At 39.7% G+C, this 18469-nt stretch overlaps 1 pseudogene; it reads right to left on the bottom strand.

Annotated features, from left to right (window-relative positions):
- Positions 1-3835: 3835 nt before the first annotated feature.
- Positions 3836-5085, bottom strand: LOC135228043 (olfactory receptor 1E5-like; annotated as a pseudogene).
- Between the last annotated feature and the right edge of the window lie 13384 nt (positions 5086-18469).

An 18469-nucleotide genomic window follows, 5' to 3' on the forward strand; every position in this document is an offset into this window, starting at 1 on the left:
AGAGAAAGAGATGGGGGAGGGGGCAAAAGCAGGGGCAAGGGACCTAGATGGAGGGGGCAATAGGGTGAGTTGGTACTCTTGCTCCCAGCAATCAGGGTGGCTGTGATGGGATGGTTATAACCACTGTTCACCAGAGGGGTAGAGGTTGTAGGAGCATGCTTCTGTGGTTACCAGGTGAGTCTGGGCTTCTCCTTGAGTTGCAGCCAGCAAACATGGTCTTACTTAACACCAGGCCTTCATCTACTATTGGAAATTCCATGGGACTACCTTTCTGTGTGCAGGGTTGTTGGCTTTATTCCAAGATGGCAATGATGAGTCATTGTGTTTTGTCAGGAACCTCCAGTCTGTATCTCTATTCCTTCCCCATTTTCCATCAGTTTCTTTTTCTCCCCAGTGACTTGCAATCTAATACTTTATCTCTCCATTTAAGGATCAGGGTTCTAGGACTGACATTTGTATCTGTTTTACTTGGTTTCTGGGGTCTTTGATGCAGTGGGATGGCTTAGTGCATCTGACTAGTCTGCCGTCTTGGTTCCACCTCTTATTGGTTTTAGAGCATGTACAATTACATTTATGTAAGGTAAATTCAAGATGACCATATATACCAGTTTGCCCAGGACAGTTCTAGTGTATTGCTGTTCTGTGCCCCTTTCACTCTCAAAACATATTCTAGTTTGGACTACAACGGGGTAAAACTAGAGAGTCCCTTTGCGGTGATGGAACAATTCTGTATCTTGATTGTGGTGGTGGTTATACAAATCTATACATGTGATGTCATAAACCGTACACAAAGACATATAAAAAAGAATTGGTGCATGCAAAAACTGGTAGAATCCAAGTAAATTTGTAGTCTAATTAATTGTATTGTGCCAATATCAATTTCCTAGTTTTGATAAAGTATTATAGTTATATAAAATGTTACATTGGGGGAAGCTGTGTGATAGATACAAAAAACCTGTCTGTACTGCTATTTTTGAAACTTCTAATGAGTCTATAATTATTTCAAAATAAAAATTTTAATTATATAAAATTGAATGGAACCACATAATTTATAATATGTCTGAACAATGAATTAATAAATTTTATGGTCCCTCCTTTCTGGACTTTGCAGTTGCTTTATGAATAATGTGGCCAATACAGCTAAGTGCACATCAGAAGTTCATGGTCCTGACTCCCTGAGACTATCTCCCTGACATGCTCTTTAAACCTGAAACAAAACTATCCCCTGAGGTCACCTTTTAGTGAAAACAACAGATTGGCACACACAAAAAAAGGATATTATCCATGAGTACGATGCCCCAGTAAAAACCTTCTATTATGGATTGAATTGTGTCCCCCAATAAACATGTCAAGTGGCCAGTTCATGATTCCCAGTATTGTGTGATGTCCACCATTTTGTCATCTGATCTAATTTTCCTATGTGTTGTAAATCCTACCTCTGTGATATTAATGAGGGGGAATTAGAAGCAGTAATGCTAGGGAGACAGTACTCAACCTACAAGATTAGGTTGTGTCTTTGGTCAATCTCTTTTGAGATATAAAAGAGAGAAGTGAGGAGAGACAGAGGGACTTCATACCACCAAGAAACAAGAGCCAGGAAAATAGCACTTCTTTTGGACCCAGGTTCCCTGCACTGAGAAGCTCTTTGACCAGAGAATATTGATGACAAGGACTTCCCCCAGAGCCGACGGAAAGAGAAAGCTTTCCCCTGCAGCCAGCACTCTGAATTCAGACTTCTAGCCTCTTAGACTGTGAGAGACTAAATTTCTGTTTGTTGAAGCCATCCACTTGTGCTATTTCTGTTTTAGCAGCACTAGAAAATTAAGACACCATGTATATGAGAACAAAAAGTCAACAATTATTCTAAAGTAAAGATGAGAAAATAAGGGGCCAGAGAAACTAGAGCACTGAAAACAGAACAACCGAAACACAATTAAAGAGAATGCTGACACATGGTGAAAAATGTAACTAATGTCACTGAACAATTTGTATAGAAATTATCAATTAGGGACCTTATTTGCTGTGTAAAATTTCTCCAAAAACATAAGAAAACACTGTATAAAAAACTCATGATTCTATTCTGTAGCATAGATTTGAATATAACAATTTATTAACAAATACTTTCGCAGCCCCTTCCCCTTGCAACTACATTGAGTCATGTGATCCTGCTCTGGAGAATGAAGTGAAGGTCAAGGTGATATATATCAGTTCAAGGCCTGGTCCATAAAAACTTTCCATGTGATTCTCTACTCTCTGTGTTCTTACACCTGAATGTCAACACCTGAGGCAACCTTGGCAACCACATTTTGAAGAACTCAGAGCCTCCTTTAGCCTGACAGCATGAAACATAGTGCCTCTCACATCCAATGCCAAATGGATTTTACATAAGAAAAAATTTTTGTTGTATTACATTTGAGTTTATTCATTATACTAACTAATGTACCTTACATAACACGTGGAGAATATTAAAATAAATCAGAAAACAATGTTAAATAAAAAAAGAAAAACTACATGAAAAATAATCTGGTTTTGTAATTACAGAGAGAGAGAGTTACTTGGGTAACCAAGTGGAAAGTAACATCATGAATCAAGATATGGAATACAGAAAAAAGAGAAGGCTTGAGAGGAAATGTAAAATGTTCAATTTTGTGCATAGATCAGCAAGTAGAGGTGCCCACTGGACAGATGAGAATAAAAATTGGGATCTGGAGAAAAGTCTGGGCTGCAGATGGAGGTTTGGATGCAACAAAATATACAAAAGAATTGAAATGATGGATTTGGAGGCATCAAATAAGGAAAAAAATGAGGATACAAATGGAGCAAGACTGGAAACCTAGACCACGTCATAAGCGGAACTAAGATTTTTAAATGAATTACCCTTCTCCTTATTTGCAAGGTGGGGGGAAATGAGCAGAAGAGACTCCTGAGTCAGATAGTCTGGGATCTTAAGTAGGAACAATACTGGCCCACTCTAGGACCTTGAAAAGTCATCAAACTCCAATTTTTCAATCTGTAAAATAGTGATTTTTGTTTGTTTGTTTTGGTTTGGTTTTAAAAAGTGATAAGATTTCCTTTTATGCAACCTTCACAAGGGTAGAATACGTTATGGATGTAAACTTTGTTGATAAATCACAAAATATCGACAGAGAGACATCCTTAAAGACTGAGGTTGTTTACCAACTTCTGGCTTCCTTCCTCATACCTGGGGGAGTAATTTTTAGGATCCCTAGGTATTAGTAATTTTTAGGACCCCTAGGTATTAGCTCCCAGATAAAGACAAAATAAACTCTTCTAACAAAGGAGATAGAAACTTTCTTCCAGGTTCATATCACAGCAGAAAGATGATGTAGACATAAAAATAAATCAGGGGTAAAAAGGTTAAGAGACAGAATGAAGTGAAAACTTGTACAGGAAAGGACATTAACAGAATTTGGAAGAGCGGTGCTGAGAGGCTGAGATGTTTGGGTTTTAGTCAGTATTGATTCGGAGGGACAGCGTATTATTTTGAGTAGAGTTTGGTTAAAAAAAATAACAACATATAACACCACCAAGAAACAAGAGCCAGGAAAATAGCGTGTCTTTTCTGGGGGCAATAAGGTCATTTAAAACTATGCTTCTCCAGGATCATCTCGGAATGACAAAAAAGGAAGACTTTGCCAGTATGTCACCGAGAACTACTTCTTAGTTCAACAAGACAGCTCCACTTCATCTCTCCTACTTACTAGATGATTCTGCAATATTTCATTTTAAACAAACATTCCATTCTTCTAAAATAAGAAGTCCGAAATAACATTGCAATATCAGAGTCTCTACTGGGTAAGATTACATAAAAATTTCATAGAGAAAAGGGAAATGTCCTTTTATGAAAGACCCTTCCCAGGGCTCCCTTCATGTCTCTGTTTCTCAGGCTGTAGATGAAGGGGTTCAGCATTGGGGTCACCACAGTGTACATCATAGCCATGACAGTCTCCTTAGGAGTAGAATTCTTATCTGATGGGCATAAGTAGAGACCAATAACAGTCCCATAGAACAGTGACACCATGGAGAGGTGGGAGCCACACGTGGAAAAAGCCTTACCGATGCCCCTGACAGAAGGGACCTTGAGGATGGAGGAGATGATTCTTACTTAGGACATAACGATGAGTAAGAAAGGGACGACAAGAATGAGTCCTCCCATGATAAATATCACCAATTCATTAACTTGAGTGTCAGAGCAGGCCAGCTTCAGCAGAGCAGACATACCACAGAAAAAGTGGGGAATAAGTTGTCTGCACAAAAACACAACCTGGCCATAAGCAGGGTGTGCAGCATGGCATGGAATGTGGTCAGCACCCAGGACACTGCCACCAGGGAAAGACAGAGCTGGGGGCTCATGATGGTGGTGTAGTGCAAGGGGAAGCAGATGGCTACATAGAGGTCATAGGCCATGGCCACAAGCAGGAAGCTCTCCAGGTCTGCAAAAAATAGGAAGAAGTATATCTGGGCCAGGCAGCCTGTGTAGGGGATGGATGGGTCTTGGCTCTGCATGTTCTGCAGCAATATGGGCATTGTGACAGAGGAGAAGCAAATATCGGAGAAGGACAAGCTACTGAGAAACAAATACATGGGTGTATGGAGTTGGAGGTCCAGGCGAATGAGGACAATGATGAGCATGTTCCCCAAGATGGTGGTAAGATACATGGACAGGAACAGGGCATAGAACAGGTTTTGCTTCTCTGGCTCAATAGGCAGGCCCAGCAGGAGGAAGTCTGAGACTCCAGTTTGATTCCTTCCTGTCATGACCTGTCTCTTGTAGCTTTAGGAAGAAATAAGAGCATCCATTAAGAACCTGAGTATAAAGAAACATGTTAGCTGTTCTGCAACAACACTTACTTCACCCTCATCACCCACAACAATAACAATTTCTGTAATCAGACATGTGCCATATCATTCAATCTGATGCACTATTCAGACTTATTTTCTTCATTTCTCCTTAGCATGAACAATATTAATTCTTCCCTCTCTTCTAAAACACTCTCATTTCTTAGCTTCTGTGTGATCACACTGGTTTTCCTGCTACCTTCCTGGCCATTTATTCTCAATAAGCCTAATTGGCTTCTCCTCTAACAGTACCTTATATGTTGGTGTATCATGGAGCTTTTTCCTAAAATCTGTTTTCTTATAATTCTACATCTATTCCTATGGCATGGATTACAGTCTAACTCTCTTGGGTAGATCTCTCTATCGCCTTCAGAACTGCATTACCAGTTTCTTAGTCATTATGTCTTCATGGATGTATCACAAGCATCTTAAGCTCAACTATCCCAAACTAAACTCACGATCTCACTCTGCCTCTCTCTAATTTGCGTGTTCTCCAGTATTGCGTATCTCAGTAAAAGGTATCCGGGTGATCAAGTAGAAACTTGAGGGTTGTCTTTCATTCTTTCCTTTCTCTTACTATCAACATCCAATGTATCATCAAGCCCTGCAGATTCTGCCACTTAATTCTCTTTCTAATTTATCCACTCCTTACCCTAATTCCCACTACCCTAGACCAGGCTGACATCATACCTTGTCTGGATATTGAGACAGTATCTGCAAGAACATGTCCCAGTGCCCAAGCTCACTCCCCCTCAATCCCTTCATTCACACTGTGGCATTCTAAGACGAAAAACTAATCATCTCTCTCACCTGCTCAAACTCTTTAGTAGCTTCCATTGCCCTTAAGATTAAGGCAAAATTCCTTTCAAGGGCACAAAAGGTGCTTCACGACCTGACCCTTGCCTACTTGCACAGCCTCATCTGGCTGCAAAATCACACTTACACACCACTGTTCAGAAATACCGGACTTAAAAGTCATCATTTCTTGCCTCTAGCCTTTTACACTTGCTGTTCCTCCTGCCTAGCATCCTCTTCCCTCTCTCCCTCTTCCCTTGGCTGAATCCTACTTGTCCTTCAGGTATGAAATTACATGCCCTTACTCAGCTAAACCTTCCCTGTCTCCCAGGCTAGGTCCGAACCCACTGCTATGTTTCCACAGCATCTTGTACTTGTCCCCATAGCACTCCATGCACTTGGGGTTACTATAGCTTTTTCCTTTTCAGATTGTAAACTCTATGCAGGAAAGGCCATGTCTGCCTTCTTGACTGTTGCAGCACCAGCACCTGGCATGGTGCCTGACATGTAGCCAATGTTTCATAAATGTTTATTCGCTGTCGTGAGACATGCATTCCTCCAACTTTGAAGATATCAAAAACTTCTGTTGTTATAATAACCACTACTAAATCCTCCCAGAATAAGAACTCACTAACCTTAACCACTTAGCACTTGTTTTTGACACTTTTATTATCTAATTCCTGGATGCAGCTTAAAACCCTGTTGATGTCGAGTTGATCCTGACTCACAGCAACCCTATCGGACAGAGTAGAACTGCCCCATAGGGTTTCCAAGGAGCAGCTGATGGACTTGAAATGCCGACCTTTTGGTTAGCAGCCACGCTTTTAACCACTGAGCCATCAGAGGTCCGTGTTGCCTAAGACCCATGGGAAATATTATCCTACTTCACCACACCATTCTCTATCCTAAAACAGACAATCTAGTACACACATCCGTGCTGTCATGTCACTCCTGTGTTGATATCCACATGATTCAATGGTATCGATGTGAAAAAATAAACCTGACAGAGAGGTTTAGCAATATAAAAGAAGGAATAAAGACATTTTCTACCCATGGGACCTATTTCCAGTTCTTCCCCAGATATCCATACCCCAGTATGCCTCCAAACTAAGAGAACTGAAGAGGATCATTAAGGGATATGGAAAGTTCCTTCCCTAAAGAGACATAAATGAATCTAACTTCTGGAATTTTCACTCACCGATGCTATTTAATCCAGCAACACTAACAGATTTTTTACACTTGGACATATGTGCGGGTATTGCAGTGGTGGGGAGGGGGAGCATCTGATTTCTCAGAATTTTGCTTCCTTGGGAAACAAGTGAATCCACCTCTGGTTTCCAGACAGTTATTAAGAATCACAAACCAGAAAGATGCTGCCACTGATACAGCATATTAGCCTCAGCTACTCCATTAATGATACCTCTCATCTTCTTCTTTTCAAGACCCTCAGTTAGGAAGGACCCTAAGGGGCCAGTTTATTCACCCTCCTGCCCAACTTACCTAGTGTGTCTGAGGGTGACTCTCGGACCCGGACCCAAGATTTCGTTCCCCTTTATTCACTATAGGCATGTGAAGCAACACCCTCTGTAATCATCACCTATGTCTGCCTGCACCATCCTTTCTTGCATCTCCTGTTCTACATTTCCCTGGGCCTATGGGACCCTAGACCCAGAGGAGTCTAGATCCTGGAGGAATTCATTAAAGACAAAGCACTTACCCAGGACTTCGCGAGCACAAATTCTCTCAGAGAACTACAGCAGCAACTGATTATACATTTAGTATACTTCGAAGCAGCGTGGGGTTAGGAAAAGCTCATCTATGCATGCTATATCATTGCCTGTTTAGGGAATAGACAGTAGTTCTGTATGGTAGAATGCACATTTTGGAAGGTGAAGGAGAATAGTTAGAGAGCCATAAAGGTAAGCAAGGACCAGAATATTAATGTCCTAAAATATCTTAGTAGTGTTGAAGCTTAAGCTTTATCCTGTGGGCAATAAGAAGTGATCAGTGGTCTTTGAGCAGAGTACCACCATGAAAAGATAGATGTTTTGTAAAGATTCTCACTATAGAAGGATCTCTCATTGCAATCTAATCCCCAGGAAACAAACCCCAGAAGAGATAACTCTGAAGCTAACAAAGATCAGACTTCTATGACCCAACCAAATGCAGATATGTAGAAGGCTGGTGTCAGAGAAATAATGAATCCTCCCATATCATGTTTGATTCCTCTTCAGACCAGGATAGAAATGGTAACCCAAATTCCCATTTCACTGAGTTACTTCTAGCTCTTTACCTCTCTAGAAAAACCTTAATGGCACCCCACCAGCTCCATCATCCCTACCACTCTGCGTATATGCCTCCTAATGCTTAGTGAGCTGCTGTAGTTCTCTGTTGAGTTTTATTTTGGACATTGAAGTACTAAGTGGCATCCCCCAAAGAATCTCTCGGATATCAGACATAGTCTTTCTTTTCCTCATTGTGTAGAGAAACCCAATTTCTCCTTGTTAATTTGGATCGAATTACCCCAGGCAGTACAGTAACCCCTCCTCTTTTGCCTTTTGTTTTGGTGACATGAAGAACCAGGAAGTCTACAGTCCATGAGTCACACCTTTTGTGAAGTTTTATGTACTCTTAAATACGAGGGTAAGTCAAAAAGTACTGATACAAAATCATAGAAACCTTTATTAAACAAAAATATCAAAATTTGAAGCTATTGTTCCTTGACATATCCTCCATCTAGGTCTATACACTTCTGAAGGTGGTGTTTCCATGTCTCTAACCCTCCCCTGAAGAATTCTATGCTCTTCAGTTTATACTGCATCAAAACAGCAGTTTTGACATCTTCAAGGGACTCAAGTCATGTTCCTTTTAAATGTTCTTTGAGTTTTGGGAACAAAAGGAAGTCTGAAGGGGCTGTAGGATGGATGAGATAAGGTTTCTCAATGAAATTCTAGTAGGACAGCCATTGCAACCCTCGAAGAATGAGCAGGTGCATTGTCATGATGGAAAAAAATTCCTCGGCACAGCTTTCCTTGCCTTTTTCTCCAATGCAGTTTTCAATTTCCTTAAAATGTCTTCATAATAAGCCGCCACTAGACATTACAACAGACCCAACTGAAACAAAAAGAATCATAACAGAATACTATGAAAAACTAAACTTCCACAAATTTGAAATCCTAGAAGAAATGGACAAATTTCTAGAAACACACTACCTACCCAAACTAACACAAACTGATGTTGAAAATCTGAACAGACCCATAACAAGAGATTGAAAAGGTAGTTAAAAAAAAAAAACTCCCAACAAAAAAAAGCCCTGGCCCAGGCGGCTTCACCAGAGAATTCTACCAAACATTCAGAGAAGAGCTTACACCAGTGCTATTCAAACTATTTCAGAACATAGAAAACGAAGGGATATTTCCGAATTCATTCTATGAAGCCAGCAAAACCCTGATACCAAAACCAGGCAAAGACACCACAAAAAAGGAAAATTACAGACCAATATCTCTCATGAATATAGATGCAAATTTTTTCAACAAAATTCTAGCCAATAGAATTCAGCATCATATCAAAAAAATAATACACCATGACCAAGTGGAATTTATGCCAGGTATGCAAGGATGGTTCAATATTAAAAAATCAATCAATGTAATCCAACACATAAATAAAAGAATCACATGATCATCTCAATTGATGCAGAAAAGGCATTCGACAATGTGCAACACCCATTCCTGATAAAAATTCTCAATAAAATAGGTATAAAAGGGAAATTCCTCAACACAATAAAGGGCACCTATACAAAACCAACAGCCAACATCATTCTTAATGGAGAGAGCCTGGAAACATTCCCCTTGAGAACAGGAACAAGACAAGGATGTCCTTTATCACCACTACTATTTAACTTTGTGCTGGAAGTCCTAGCTACAGCAATAAGGCAAGAAAAAAAATAATAAATAAAGAGCATCCAAATTGTAATGAGGAAGTAAAGCTGTTCCTATTTGTGGATGATATGATACTATACATAGAAAACCTAAGAGACTTCACCAGAAAACTCCTGGGACTAATAGAAAGATTCAGCAGAGAAGCAGGATATAAGATAAACATACAAAAACCAGTTGGATCCCTATATACCAATACAGAGAAAGATGGAAAGGAGATCAGGAAAACAATGCCATTTATAATAACCCGTAAAAAAATAAAATACTTAGGCATAATAAGCCCCCACGACCATCCTGTGTCATTCAAAAAAATCTATCAAGAATACCACTTTGGAATCCCCCAAAAACAGCTACCAAACCTTATGAGTGGTCTTCCCTCTCTTTGCTCATCTTTGAGGTCTTCCTGACCTGTCTTAAAAAGGCCTGCTCCGTCTAAAAACTGCTGTTTTATATGGAGTAGCATTCCGATAAACTTGCTGCAAAGCTTCAATGATTTGGGAAGATCTCCACTTGAATTTTGTTACCCCTGACCTCAAAATTGTTTTTTTTTTCCCATGGCACAAAAAGTATCCTTTTTTTTTTCTTTAAGGCACCGTAACAAAACTAAGATAAGTGTACTACTGACAGAACTTGTCTGCCACCATCCACTGATTGCAGAGACATATTTAAAGACATTTTGTTTGGAATAAACTCGTGCAGGTATGAACTAGAACTCTAGTAGGAATACTTTCTGACTTGCCCTTATATATATATGTGTATATATGTTTATATATATATATCATATGCATCACTGGTGTTGCGGGGGTGTGTCTGACCTCTGTCTCACAGGAATCAGCTGTTGATCTTGATTCTTTTTTCCTTTTGTGAAGTTCAAGGAGGTCAGATGAAAGCCCCACGCCCTTCTCACACAGGTACTAATGTTTTTACTGGGGAGGGTGGCTAAGCAGACAAATATGGAGTAATCTCTTCAGATGGAAGTGAAAGGGCTGTTCCTGTTGGGAGGAGTTATTCAACAGAATTTAGGGGCTCTGTGTCCCCAAGCTTCCTGATTATCTGCCCATAACTTCCCCATCCCAAGTTTCAGGATCCCATTTCTTCCCAATCAATGGCCTCTCTTTAACTTCAGACACTATTCAAGGTTGGAAGTTCAATTGGCATTGTAATTCAGCCACTTTTATAAGACTCTGGGTTTTGTTTTTGGTAATATCAGCTCTGTTACTATAAGAAATAAGGCTTTCTTTCAGGGCACAAGTGGCAACTTTGATGTAGTTTATGTGGCGCTTGAACTCAGGAGGAGTTATGCTATTCCAAAAGAACTGCTTGACTTTTCTAATATGTACAAACAGAAACCTAGGAAATATGTGTGGGGATGGCTGTTGAAGACATGATATAATGGTGCAAGGAACATGAAGTTCAATCAGTCTGAGTTTACTCATATAGGCCCACTAAGCACAGATTCTACAATCAATGTTTCAGCTTGAGAGGTTAGGAAAGGATCTGATAGTTTATTTTTTTGGTTCAATGAACTATGGATTACACGGTGGCCTACACTAAAGCAAGATGAAGTGCCAGACCTGCCTTGGTATACTGTAGAAGATGCCCAAAGGCTTAGGGAAATTGAGATGTTAGAGTGCATTGATCAGATTAGGCCCACACACCCAAACATGGACTGCCCAGAGGACACGCCTTTTACCACACAGTGAGGAATAAATTTGTGAAGGGAGCCCCAGCATCCTTAAAGACTGCTATGATTGCCATTTTATGTAAGTCAGATTTGATGTGGGAACTGCCCTAACTGAATTGACACACCTTATAGGGTTGCTATGAGTCAGAATCGACTCGACTGCACTGGGTTAACTACAATGGGTCTGATTGGACCCCTGGGTGGTAGGAGCCAAGTGGCTGCACTCAATCAACAAAGACAAGATGGGTGTGGTTACATTAATGGACAGTGAAGTCAAAGCTATAATCAGAATTGTCTGACTAGTATGGACTTATGGCATTGGCTACTCAGTCACTATGTCCCTAGAACTAAAATAGATAGGAAATCTACTAAATATTTACTTGGCCTGTACACACAAAAGAATTCTAGGTCAAGTGAATGGCAGTCTAAGTTGAATTGGCACAAGAGAGTCACAGCCCCTCTATCAATTTCCAGACTTGAGCCAGTTTAAATACTCACAACCTCTTGAATGAAGGTGAGGTCGGGTTCCCTTGAGGAAGGACCCTACTGCACTTCCAAAAATTTATACCGTTAATCTTTCTCCAAGACTTTCCCAAAGGCATCTACAGCCTTTTGCGAGACTGACTATTCATTGAAACAAAAGAAATAATCAGACTTCTCAGGAATTATTAAACACTGGCTCTGAACAGACGCTAATTCCGGGATACCCAAAACATCACTTTGGCCCACAAGTCAGAGTGGGGGCATATGGAGGTCAGATTATTAATGGAGTCTTAACTCAGTTTCTTCTCACAGTGAATCCAGTGGGTCCCCAAACCCATCCGGTAGTGATTTTCCAAGTTCCAGAATGCATGGTTGGAATAGACATACTCAACAACTGGCAGAATTCCCATGTCTTAGGTGTCTAGTGCTCCTATAACAGAAATACCAAGAGTGGATGGCTTTAACAAAATAAAGTTTATTTTTTCACAGTGTAGGAGGCTAGTAGTCTGAATTCAGGGCGCCAACTCCTGGGGAGAGCTTTCTGTCTCTTTTGGCTCTGGAGAAGATCCTTGTCATCAATCTTCCCCTGGCCTAAGGCTGACTTGACTACAGCCACTGCTCAGTGCCCAACTGCCAGCAGCCAAGACCAATGCTGAGTCTCCAATAACATAGCATTCCTAGAGGTGATCGGCCAGCAACCTGGTGGCAGGCTGATTACATTGGACTGCTTCCATCATGGAAAGGGCAGCGTTTTGTTCTTACTGGAATAGACGCTTATTCTGGATATGGATTTGTCTTCCCTGTCTGCAAAGCGTCTTCCAAAACTACCATCCATGGACTTACAGAATACTTTATTCACTGTCATGGTATCCCACAACAAGTTGCCTCGAATCAAGGAACTCATTTCACAGCTAATTAAGTTTTACAATGGGCCTATGCTCATGGAATTCACTGGCCTTATAATGTTCCCCATCATCCTGAAGCAGCTGGTTTGACGGAGCAATGGAATGGCCTTCTAAAGACACAATTACACATCAGCTAGGTGACAATACCTTGCTGAGTTGGGGCAATGTTCTCCAGGAAGCTGTATATGCTCTAAACCAGCATCCATAAGCATATGGTGCTGTTTCTCCCATAGCCAAGATTCACAGGTCCAGGAATCAAGGGGTGGAAATGAGAGTGGCACCACTCACTACCTTTAGTGATCCACTCATAAATGTTTTGCTTTCTGTGTCCTTGACCCTATGCTCTGTGGGTCTTGAGGTCTTAGTTCCAAAGAGAGGAATGCTTCCACCTGGAGATACATCACTCATTCCATTGAACTGAAGGAGCCGCTTTGGGCTTCTCATGCCTCTGTATCAACAGGGAAAGAAGGGAGTTACTCTATTGGCTGGTGTGATTGATCCTGCCTACCAAGGGGAAATAAGGTTGGTGTTGCATAATGGAGGTAAAGCAGAGTATGTCTGGAAGATAGGAGATCCCTTAGGGTGTCTCTTAGTACTACCATGCCCTGTGATTAAAGTCAATCGAAAATTACGGCAACCCAATTCCAACGTGACTACTAATGGCCTAGACCACTCAGTAGTGAAGGTTTGGGTCACCCCCCTGGCAAAGAAGCATGACCAGCTGCTTGCTGAGGTAAAAATACAGAATGGGTGGTGGAAGAAGGTAATTCTAAATACCAGCTACAACCACGTGATCAGTTGCAGAACGAGGACTGTAATTGTTATATTTCTTCCTTTTATGTATGCATCAAATATTTTATTTTCTTCACTCATAAAATGTAAGATGTAAATGGAGCTAGTGCATTTTCAGTTGTATTCATGTTAGTTGTATCGTGTTATGTGCAAGTATGACTTTATAATTGTTTCTATTTAGAGATTAAGTATGGTTTAAGAAGATGTGTACAGGTGTAAGTTGACATGGGGTAGACGGTGATGGTTGCGTGTCAACTTGGCTGGGCCATGATTCTCAGTACTCTGGCAGTTATGTAATGATGTAATCAAGTCCATGATAAGATCTGTAATGTTCAGCCAATCAGTTGAAAGGGAGTTTCCTTGGGGGTATGACCTGCCTCCAGTATATAAATGTATGTTCCAACAGGACTCTACCTCTGGATCCTGCATCTGGCTCATCATAATCTGACCTTCAGTTCCTGGGACTTGAGCTAGTGGCTTACCCTGCCCATCCTGGGATTCATCACCCTCCGTAGCCTATGAGCCAGCGGTCTGATCGGCAGATCTTGGTTTTGTCAGCCCCTACAGCTACCTGAGTCAGGAGAAGCCTCCAGCCTGATGCCTAGCCCATGGACTTAGGGCTTGCCAGCCTCTACAATCACATGAGTCATTCTTCAAGATAAATCTCTTTCTGTCTCTCTCTCTCTACACACACACATATATATGTATATATATATATATATATATGTATGTATATATATACACACACACACACATATAGGAAACCCTGGTGGTGTAGTGATTAAGAGCTATGACTATTAACCAAAAGGTCAGCAATTTGAATTCACCAGGCGTTCCTTGGAAACTCTATGAGGCAGTTCTACTCTGTCCTATAGGGTCGCTATGAGTTGGAATAGACTCCACAGCAACGGGGTTTTTGGTTTATGTATGTATATGTATATATATATACACACACACACACACACACACACACATATACGGTTCACTGGTTTTGCTTCTCTAGAGAACCCAACCTAAGACAAACCCCTAATGTGCAATAAGATTGAATCTGATTTTTGCTATTACGGATAATGCCACAAAGAATATCTTCAAGCATATTATCTTTTCTTTACTTTGGAATTTATTACACCAAGGATTTCATGTTACTAGGATCTGCAATCAACACCAAAGGAAGCAGTAGTCAAGAAATCAAATGATGCATTGCATTGGGAAAATGTGCTGCAAAAGACGTTCTTAAAGCATTAAAATGCAAAGATGTCACTTTAAGGACTAAGGTATGCCTGACCCAAGCCACAGTGTTTTCAGTCACCTCATATGCATGCGAAAGCTGGGCAATAAATAAGACCAAAGAAGAACTGACACCTTTGAACTACAGTGTTGGTGAAGAATACTGGATATACTCTGGACTGCCAGAAGAACAAACAAATCTGTCTTGGAAGTACAGCCAGAATACCCCTTAGAAGCAAGGGTGGCAAGACTTCATCTCACATACTTTGGACATGTTATCAGGAGGGATCAGTCCCCGGAGAAGGACATTAAAGGACATTATGCTCGGTAAAGTAGAGGGTTAGCAAAAAAGGGGAAGACCCTCAAGGAGATGGATTGACATAGTGGCTGCAACAATGGACTCAAGCGTAACAATGATTGTGAGGATGGCACTAGACTGGGCAGTGTTTCATTCTGTTGTACAGAAGATCACTAGGATTCTGAAACCACTCAACCGCCCCTAACAACAAAGTAATGTCCTAAAAATAGGGTGAAATGAAATGATCACTAGTGTGGCTCTTCTTAAATATTACCTATATCATATGTCTTCCAAAAGCACTGTACAGATGGTATACCATAAATGAATATGCCAGTTTTAATATATTATCTTCAGCAGTGGCTTAAAAAAGTAATCTGAAAGATCTTCATAAATACATTTATAAAACTTCACTGAAAGATACTTCTTAAATACCTAAATAAACAGGCATGCCATATTTCTTAATGGGAAGGTTTATTACCCTAAATATGTCCAAACCAAAAAAACCAAACCTGTTGCTGTTGACTCAATTTCAATTCATAGTGACCTTATACAACAGAGTAGAACTGCCCCATTGGGTTTCCAAGGAGCAGCTCGTGGATTCAAACTGCCAACCTTTTGGTTAGCAGCCTGAGCTCTCAACCAGTGCGCCACCAAGGCTCCATAAACACATCGCCTCCCTCAAATTAATTTATAAATTTGGTACAATCCCAATCAAAATTCCAACAGGATGTTTTTGAAAAAAACCTTGACAGGTTATCTATAATAGCTAAAAATCAGTGAAGAGTTCAAAAACTGGCCCATGTTTGTATCACATTTTATGATTAAAATAGTATTTCAAAGCATTCTATTCAAGAGATGATGTTAGAATAATGAGCCACCTACTTGGGGAACAAAAATAATGTTAAACCTCTATACCTCATATCCTACACAAAAATAACTTCCAAATAGATAAAAAGCTAAATATATAAAACAAAATTACAAAAGAATAAGAAAAAACACGTAAAAAGCTTAAAGTTTAACTCCAACTTTTTTTCCAGATGTTTGTCAGTGGTCCCAACACTATTTATTAAAGAAATCAATCTCTTCCCCACTAATTCAAGATGCTACCTTTATCACATACCAAATTCTCTATATACTTGAGTCTATTTTTGTACTTTAAATTCTGTTCTATTGGTCTTTCTATTCATAAACCAGTACCATATTTTGCATGAATAAATGTCTTTATGTGTTAGTTTTAAAACACGTCCACAAATTCTTTGACACTTTTTCCTGCAAATGATGGAGCTTAATTCCCCTTCCCCTAAATATGGGCCAGACTTAGTGGCTCACTTCTAGCAAACAGAATGTGGTGGAAGTGATGTTATGTGACTTCCAAAGGTAGATCACAGAAAGGTAGCTTCTACCTAATTCACTATTAGATTACTCACTCTGGGGGAAGCCAGCTGCCATGTTGTGAGGATACTCAAGCACTACTGTGGAGAGGCCCACATGGAGAGAAACTGGGGCCTCCTACCAACAGCCAGCAGCAACTTGCCAGCCATCTGAGTGAAACACCCTAGAAGTGGATCTTCCTAACAGACTCCAAGCCAGAGCTGCCTTTCCTGAAATCTTGACCCACTGAAATTACGAAAGGCAATGTTTGTTGTCATTTTAAACCACAAAGATTTCGAGTAAGTGATTGTACAACAAGAGATAACTAGTATGTTTAAAGCTTTATAATCTCTGGTAAGACTATCTTCTTTTCCTCATGTTTTTCTTTTTCAGAGTTTCTTATTCTTTCTTTTTTTATATATAACCTTTAGTATCAGTTACATACAGAGAGAGAGGGAATTACATAACTAGAAATTTACTGAATTACAAATTAATCTGAGGAAAATCAGTATCTTTGTATTGAGTCTTCCTCTCCAAGAAAATGATTTATCTTTCCATTTGTCCAAGTTTCCTTCTGTACCCTTCAGTAGCATTTTAAAGTTCATTCATATACTTTCCACATTCATTATTTAGTCTTGCTTAAGTCTTGGATTTTTTTTTTTCTATTTAAAATGGTATTTTTTTCCATTTTACACAAAAATGATTGTGGCTCATATATAAATAATACTCACCGGTGATTTTGGCTTACTAAGTTTTCTATTCCACTGACTTACCAAATTATCTCATTTTTGTAGTAGTTTCTCAGTTGAGTCTCTTAGGTTTTCCATATATGCAGTTATATCTTCTGCAAATAGTAATTATTATACTCAAGTTTTTCTCTTTTGTCTAGTGAATTTTCCCAGAATACAAATTCCATAAATTCAGAGATTTTTGTTACTTTAACTGCTTTGTCTGTCTTCAGCACTTAAAACAGTGGCTTGGCACAGAGTAGATACTCATTAAATATTTGAAGTAATTAAATTAATTGCATAGACTAAAAGCTCCAGTACAATGTTTAATAACAGTACTTGATAGTGGGCACTCTTGTTTTGTTCCTGAGTTGAGCAGAGATGCCTCCAGTATTCTTCCATTAAGCCTGAAGCTGGCTTTTCAGATGACTCAGATGTACTATCATGTATCCCTACTATATTGAGTGTTTTTAACTGAAATGGTTGGATTTTAGTAAATGTTATACAAACAGTAAAATTACTTTTAAAAATCTTCACACATTTAAAGGGATTTAAATATTTTAATTCAACAAGTAAAATGCAGAAAATGGTAGCTATAAAACCATGAAAACCATAATTCAAACAATAACAGAGGAAAATGCTTTAACTTTTGCTATATAAACTCCTTCACTATTGTTTAAATTTCACTCATTACATTAGTATAATACTGCATCTCAGCATCTGCAATTTTAACAAACTCTTGGAAAGTCTTTTGTTCAGAAACAGTTGCTGGTCTGACAGAAACACATTTGAAAATGTTCTTTTTCTGGTCATAGTTTCCCACACACCTATGAACTCGGCCTCTAATCAGTCTTGGAAGTTCACGATCCTGTTTATTGAAAAAACAAAAACTTCATTACTTCATCTGCATTTCAATTTTTTTAATTAATATGATCAATAAGATCTGAATCATCCCCAAAGCTGTAACTCCCGCGTCTGATTCAGGGTCCCACTGCTAACACGACCAGGATAGCTAGGCATATATGGGCATCCTGTCAGGGTAAAAACCCTCATTTCATTAGGGCTTCTTACATACTAGTTAGCTGCTACTAAGCTGTGCAGCTAGCTGTATCTCCCTGAGAAAACCACATCTGGAACACTATTGCAAGCCCTGCCACGGTTGGGCCAGGGAATGGCACCTAAGAGTTTCTGGTGACTCAGGTCCGGTTCTGAACCATCTCTTCCTCCCCCTGCTGCTTAATCTCTTTTCTAACTTTGCCTTTGATGTTCAGGGCTCCTAACTTGTCATATATATAATTGTTTCACTTGTTTTTTCAGGTCTTTGTTGTAAGAGGGATCACCTGAAGGATCTAACTACTCTGCCATCTTGGTCCCCCTCTCAAATTTTTAAT

This window comes from Loxodonta africana, chromosome 18 (assembly GCF_030014295.1).
Source record: "Loxodonta africana isolate mLoxAfr1 chromosome 18, mLoxAfr1.hap2, whole genome shotgun sequence".
In the NCBI taxonomy this organism is placed as follows: Eukaryota; Metazoa; Chordata; class Mammalia; order Proboscidea; family Elephantidae; genus Loxodonta; species Loxodonta africana.